Source organism: Myotis lucifugus, unplaced genomic scaffold (genome assembly GCF_000147115.1).
Source record: "Myotis lucifugus unplaced genomic scaffold, Myoluc2.0 scaffold_2503, whole genome shotgun sequence".
NCBI lineage: Eukaryota > Metazoa > Chordata > Mammalia > Chiroptera > Vespertilionidae > Myotis > Myotis lucifugus.
In genome coordinates, this window is record NW_005873551.1 from 9,355 (window position 1) to 16,897 (window position 7,543).

Below are 7,543 nucleotides of genomic sequence, written 5' to 3' on the forward strand. Positions count from 1 at the left end.
TAAAAAAAAAAGAATTAGGGGGGATGGGAGGTGGTTAATGGCTTTTTGATGGCTTTTCTGATGCAAACCAGAGCAAAAATAAAACACTATTGTCACAGTGAGATGATTACATAGTGCAGTGGTTCTCAACCTTCTGGCCCTTTAAATACAGTTCCTCATGTTGTGACCCAACCATAAAATTACTTTCGTTGCTACTTCATAACTGTAATGTTGCTACTGTTATGAATCGTCATGTAAATATCTGATATGCAGGATGGTCTTAGGCGAGAGGGGCAGATGCAGTGGAGAGGTGGCACATGCCGTGGTGTGTAGAGGAAGTGTGAACGCTGACCGAGGTGCCTGGGCTGGCGGTGGCCAGGCTTATTCTGTACCGTCTGCTGTGGTTTGAATTGTTTTACCATCGTCTGTGTTCCTTTCAGTTTAGAACAGAAACTGGGGGAACAGACCGCGTTCACTGCATTGCTGCGTGGGCTGTTTCTGGAGTGTGAGCTGCGTTGCCTGCCCACTGGCGCCTGCGCTCACCGTGTGTGTTTTTAATCCCAGGACCACCAGGATGGCTCGTCCAGTGAAGGAATCTTCGTGTCCAGGATCGTGGACAGCGGGCCGGCGGCCAAGGACGGGGGCCTGCAGATCCACGACCGCATCGTGGAGGTACGTGGGCGCGGCCAGCGGCTGTGGGGCCTGGCGGTGGGTGCGCGGCAGGCACCGTGTCCGGCTGTGTGGGACGGGGACGTGGGCTGCGCGGTGCCGGTGCTGTGTGCGTGACTTACCGAGGAGCCGATCGTGAGTGGCGTGGTCACCGCGTGGTCTTTGCTCGTGGCCGCGCGTGGGTTCTGTGCTGCGTGGAGCTCTGTGCGGAAGCCCTGGGCGAGCTGCGTGGCCCCGGTGCACACGGGACTGTAGATGTCAGTCCCCAGGGAAGAGCTGTGTTGGCGCTGAGAGGTTCTGCCATCCCCGGGCTCACAGCTCGGGCGTTTCCGAGTGAGTGTTTTCTTGTTTGTCTTCGCCGCCTGTGGTTGTAGAGGCTGGTTGTCGGGGACACGCAGGTGGCTGGTGTTGAGGATGTCACGCTTCCCCACCCGGCCGGCTTCCTGCTTTCCTCGCCGTGGACCAGGCTGGTGTGTTTACGCGGCAGGAGCCTTGCCCCACAGCGCGTGGTGTCCCGGGCGCCCGGCCGCCTGCCGAGGGGGGACCTGCTCATCCTCCTTGCGCGGGCTCTTGTCTCCAGGTTCGTACAGGGGAGCATTTTTGCAGGAGCTTTTGACATTGGATGGCCCTTTCGGTGCGTGGACACATGGGCTCCATCCATGGGCTCTGCTGGCGGACACGTGGACTGTGGGCCCACAGTGCTGTGTGGGGCCCACGGAAGCTGGTGCGTTAGGGGGACACCGGCAAACTGCGGCCGCCTGGTGCTCACGTTCTGTGCACAGGCACGCGGCCTCGGGGTTTCTGGGTGCTTTCCTGGCCCGTTTCCAAAGTGTGTGCCGAGCCGTGAGCCGAGCCGAGCCGGTGGGACACTTGGGGCCGGACGAGCTGCTCTCCTGTCTCCCTCAGGTGTGTCCCTGTGCGAGGCCACGGCTGGGGGCTCTCCCTCGGGGAGGGGGGCGGCCATCCCACCAGGACAGCAGGGGAGGGGCTCGCTGGCTGTGAGGAGGAGCCTGGGTTTTGTGTCGAGGACACTGTCAGTATCCCCGCAGCCTGTGACTTTCTGAGGGTCCTTAAACCTGGGCTCCTCGTGCTGTGGGTGGGAGGGCACGTGGGCGCGACCTGTCTCGTTCCCGGGAGAGCGGGCGCCTCCGGAGACCACTGTTCGGAAAGATGCGAGCAGCTCCCGTTGCCGAGGGGCCGGGGAGCAGCCCGCTCCCCTCAGCGTGGGTTCCACCCGTGTCTGTGACGGACGACCCCGCAGCCGGGCGGCGTTTTGCAGAACCCTGACCGCGTCCCATCCCCGAGGGGGACTCCGTTTCTCTTCCATGCTCGACCCCCACCCCCGACTGTGCCTAATGGGGTGAAGGGCTCCGTGGAATTGTCCACGAGAGAAGTAACACCCGTCCCCGGAGCCCTGATGTCTGATTGTGACATCAGTCACGGGCCCAGCACTCGGCCCAGGGGTGGGAGCTGGGGCGGGGCCCGAACCCGTCGCTGCCAAGCCCCTCTCTGCCCACGTGGGGGCACGTGCCCCTCCCGTGGACTCCCTGCTTCCATGGCATTCTGGCTCCACAGGAGCTTTACGTCTGTGGCTCCCAGTTACCCCTTCGGAGCAAGCACTTAGCGATGAAGAATAAATCAGGAGCGACGGTGTCCCACTGAGATTTTCACACGAAGATTAGGATAAAAGTGAGATCTTTGGTACTTTTCCGAGGACAGGACAGAGCGTGAAGCCCTGGGGAAGGTACATGTCACATGCCGTCACTGGCTGCACGTGGCCGTCAGACACTCAGCGGGGAGTTATAGGGTTTGAGGGACAGTCACCGTGTCTTATTTTTTTTTAATTGTAATTTTTACTTTCTGCCCGTTGCTAAGAGTCAGACGGAGCTGGCTGCACGTGCATCGCACTCGGAAGGGGTGTGGGATGGTCCGGCTCGCACGGTAACCGTGCTTTCTGGAGAGGCGCGCGGGAACCTTCTGGCAGGTGGATGAGGGTCTGGAAGGGAGAGGGACAGCGGGGCTGTCCACCAGGTGCCGGGCGGTGGGGTCAGAGGCCGGCACTGGGGGTGGCGGGCAGACACGCTGGCTGACTGGCAGCAGCGAGCCCTGACCTGTAGGGATGCCCGTTCCTGGGATCGACAACAGGGGGCGCCGCAGAGCTCCAGCGTCCTTCCTGACATTTACCCCCGCATCTCACACCTGCCGGGGGCCCATCTGGGTCCTCGCCCGCTGGCAGACAGCAGTCAGCTCTGATATTGGAATATCATCCGGCCTCTGCTCCCTGCACCCCTGGGCCCGGCGGGCAGGGGTGGCCCTGAGGTTGGCAGGTCGGGGGGGTGGGGCCGAGGCGGGTGCTGCTCTGGGGACGCTCGGAGCAGGTCACGTGACCGAGCTCTGTGTCTGCCGTGTCCCCAGGACCCAGCATCCCGCCTGGTGCAGGGGATTCGCCCGGGAAACATCTGTCGCCTGACTTGGCCATAGATTTCCTGGTCACACAGCCAGCTTCTGAGGGTCACACTGCAGGAGGTCAGACGTTAGAGCAGGAGGGGCGGGTGACTGTGTGTCCCCAGGTCTCGGGACATCGGACCTCTGACAGCGACAGGTGGAGTCTGCCAGCTGTCCACACGGGGAATAGCAGCGGCTTTAAATAGCCTCGTCCCCGGTGCCAGGCGGGGCGGGGGTGGGGGGTGAGGGGTTAGGAGCAGGCAGCTGCTTTATTTGGAAGCAAGTGAGGAGTGTGGAAGCCCTGTTATTCCTTTTTTTAAAATAGTTTTTAAAATTGATTTCAGGGAGGGAAGGGAGAGGGAGAGAGAGAGAAACCTCAGTGATGAGAGAGAATCGCTGATGGGTGCCTCCTGCATGCCCCACACTAGGGATAGAGCCTGCAACCCAGGCATGTGCCCTAGACCAGGGGTGGGCAAACTTTTTGACTTGAGGGCCACAATGGGTTCTTAAACTGGACCGGAGGCCCGGAACAAAAGCATGGATGGAGTGTTTGTGTGAACTCATATAAATTCAAAGTAAACATCATTACATAAAAGGGTACGGTCTTTTTTTTTTTTAGTTTTATTCATTTCAAACGGGCTGGATCCGGCCCGCGGGCCGTAGTTTGCCCACAGCTGCCCTAGACCCTGACCTCCTGGTTCATAGGTCGATGCTCAACCACTGAGCCATACTGGCCAGGCCCTGCTTTTTTTTTTTTTAAGACGAATCTAAAGGTGTGATGCGAAGATGAGGGGATCCGTGTTGGAGACGCCGCTCTGGGTTTTATGAACGACCCGGGACAAGCGGCTGCACTTCCGACGCCCGGGCTTCGTGTCAGTGAAGACCACGCGTCCTGCGCAGCGGCAGGCCCCGGAGCCGCGTGCTCTGGGCTGCACGCGCTTCCCCCAGCGAGTTGCCCCCGGCAGGTGCGCCTGCTGCTCCCACAGCTGAGCAGATGTGGGAAATACTTTGCGTGGGTCCCCCCCCCTGTGCTCCACTGTCTCGGTGGCTTGGGTGAAATCGGTGTAGCTGAGTTCCGGAAGGTTCCTTCTCCCGCTTGTGTTTTGAAGGTGCCATTTTCTGCCGTGGGATTTTCACACACACACACACACACACACACACACCCAGGAAACACTGGCTTCATTCAGGCAAGTTGTCAGGGAAGCGCTGACCCCGGTGGGACCGGGAGGGCCTCTCCGGAGGGGATGTGACGAGGGTCAAATGGCAGTTCCACTTTTAATTTTTTGAGGAAACGCCATCCTGCTTTCCACCGCGGCTGCGCCAGTCTGCATTTTGCCCGCAGTGCACGAGGGCTCCCTGTTGTCCACACCCTGACGGCAGCCATTCTGACAGGGGTGAGGGGACAGCTTGCTGTGGTTTTAATTTGCATCTCTGATCATCAGTGACATCGAGCATCTTTTCTTATGCCTCTGAGCCACCTGCATGTCCCCTTCAGAGCCGTGTCTATTCAGGCCCTTGCCTACTTTTTATTGGATTGTTTGTTTGGTGTTGAGTTGTATGAGTTCTCTCTACGTTTTGGATATTCGCCCTGTACCTGTTGGATCATCGGTGAACATCTCCCATTCCGTGGATCGTCTTTTCATTTGTTGATGGTTTCCTCTGCTGAGCAGAATCGTCATAGTTTGACGTAGCCCCGTTCATCGATTCTGACCATAGAAGTCTTAGAAGAAATCACAGGCAGTGACGTGGCCGGCAGTTCTCTCGCGAATGTTTTTGTTGCTCTGTCTCCTCGCGCACAGGAAAGGAACTAGAAATGATCCGATGTGGTCACAGTCTTTCAGGCCATCCTATCGAGTTACACAAGTCCGAGTGTTTGCACAGGGATGGAGCCTGCCCAGCTTGGAGGTTTCCTGTGCGTTAGGGAGCTAACGTTTCCAGGACCACACTTCCGAGCAGCGACGTCTCCTCGTCTCCTCTCCTCGCAGCCTCGGGAGCTAGGGGGGGGGGGGGGGGGACCGGTCGCACTCGACCTCACACTGCAGTTGGGATTGTTTAGCTCCGGTCTGGACAGAAACGGGCGCGACGAGGGGGAAACGTGGATTCGGTTGAAAAATGACCTTCATGTCTTCTGGGTTGAGTCAGTATTGGCCACGGCCTTTGGCTGTTTTGCGGGAATAAATGTGCTTGTTGGACTGAACTGGTGACTTCATCTGTTTTCTCAGACGTGTTGGGGAGGCCGAGCAGCCCCCCCTCCCCCACATCAGCCTGGTCAAGTGCTCGGCTTGGCGGTGGAAGCTCCCACCGTCTCAGCCAAGAAGGCACGTCTGTCCGGGCCGTGGTCTCGGTGCTGAGGGATTAGCGGTCGAGAGGCTCCGAGAGAGGGGTTAGTGTGCGCTTCGGCCCCGGGAGGTACTTAATGTTGGACATTCTTTCCTTTCGAGGCGAGTGTCAAATATCCGAGGGCCCGACCGGCTCGTTAATCCTGACAACTGTCCCTGCTCTGTGATGTTGGGATAAAGGGCGTCTGCCCCGTTAATGGCAGCCTCCCGGCCTCGCACACCCCTCGTGTCCGAGAAGTGCTGATGGCCTTCCCGGTGCCAGGAGCCAGGAGCCAGGAGCCAGGAAACCTGCGCTGTGGCTGAGACGGAACAGTCTGTCCTCGGGGCGGGAACACCATCAGGATCTGCTGAGATTTATTTATTTATTTATTTATTTATAAGATATTTTTATTGATTCCAGAGAGGAAGGGAGAGGGAGAGAGAGAGAGAGAAACATCACTGATGAGAGAGAATCATGGATCGGCTGCCTCCTGCACGCCCCCTACTGGGGATGGAGCCTGCAACCCAGGCATGTGCCCTGACAGGGAATTGAACTGTGACCTCCTGGTTCATAGGTCGACGGTCAACCACTGAGCCATGCTGGCTGGGCTTGATTTTTTTAAAATTATTATTATTGGCCCTGACTGGTTTGGCTCAATGGGTGGAGCGTTGGCCTGCAGACTCAAGGGTCCCGGGTTCGATTCTGGTCAAGGGCATGTACCTTGGTTGCGGGCACATCCCCAGTGGGGAGTTTGCAGGAGGCAGCTGATCAATGTTTCTCTCTCATTGATGTTTCTAACTCTCTATACCTCTCCCTTCCTCTCTGTAAAAAATCAATAATATATATATATATATTTTTTTTTTAATTATTATTATTGTCTTTGAAAGGCTTTAGAGACCCGAATGCTAGCTGTTCGCTCCAGCTTGGGTATCTGCAGAAGGAAGGTGCTACATAAGTGATCTTTAACCTTGTTTTCTGTGTGAGTTAAATTCCATGGACACAACGTAATTGATTTCTGGAAAGCTATCCTGTTGTCCCTCACTCAAGTGAAGTCTGAAATTGCCTGAGATGTTCACCCCCAAATCTAAGCCATCTCCGGGCCTCTGTCCTGCCCTGTCCCAGCCCGAGGACACCGGCCCTGCGAGGGAGTGGGGGCGGCGCATTCAGACACCAGCTCTCGGCTCTGCTCTCTGGGTCTGAGCGGGCCCTGGGGACAGAGCTCAGGGACCCACCTGCTCCAAGGCGGGACCAGGTGACTCTCGGGGCTGCCCCTCAGGCAGCTGTGGCTTTGATTTGATTGAAAGGTATGTGGCCTGGAGCCGACTTCAACCCTATGCCATGGTCTTTGAAAAGTGTCCCTGAGCCCAGACCTGTTTACCTAGGAATTCCGCCCTCCAGGGAGAGTGGCTTCAAATGTGGAAGGATTTATGCCCAAATGGAGCCCTTCTGACCCAAAAGGCGGTGATGTAAGAGCAGTGGTGGCCGATGCTATCAGTTTTCTCAGACCCGGGTTTTGCCACGAAGGCAGGGTTTATGGTGGAACAGCTGTGGGCAGGGGGTAGAGCTGCCCACCCCTGCGTGTGGAGAAGAAAGGGATAGAGACCCTTTAAAGGGAGAAGCACAGGCACCCGGAGCCTCTCCCTTGGGAGCCAACTCCCTCAGGGGTTCGTGTGGGGGGGAGGGGGGCGTCTGCATGTTGTTGAAGTGACATTTTCATTTCTTAGTGAGGAAAGTCATGGGTAAGATGGGCGCTTATGAAAGGGAATCCTAAGGGCTCCGTCCACACATGGGACGGAGTGAAACGAGGTTCTTTTCTTGAGGGTTTGCATGCTCGTCGAAGCAGGTGACCGTGATGACGAAGACCGGGGCCTTTGTAGGGCTGCCGCACAGGTGTTCGCGCCCACAGCCTGGTGACCAGGAAGAAGCACGGGCAAGTTCAAGGACCGGACGCTCAGGGTGACCACCTGATGGAGCTCGGGGTCCTCTCTCCTGGGCACCCCCCCCCACCGTGCCCTGGGGACTGGAGGCGTCACATGTGACAGCTGGAGGCTCCTCTGGCCTCTGGGACTAGCCTGACTCGGCAGCCAGCCGGCTGGAGTGGCCAATTTCCTCACAGGGGCACATACCTTTC

The 7,543-nt window shown here is 57.7% G+C and overlaps 1 long non-coding RNA gene across 1 annotated transcript in view; it reads left to right on the forward strand.

The window, feature by feature from the left end:
• The window catches only part of LOC111824578, a 7,439-nt gene extending 2,346 nt beyond the window's left edge, over positions 1 to 5,093 (forward strand). The window contains exons 2-3 of the long non-coding RNA XR_002827688.1: positions 544 to 651; positions 4,893 to 5,093. This is a non-coding gene — a long non-coding RNA (uncharacterized LOC111824578). The remainder of the gene's footprint in view (positions 1 to 543; positions 652 to 4,892) is intronic.
• Positions 5,094 to 7,543: the final 2,450 nt, after the last annotated feature.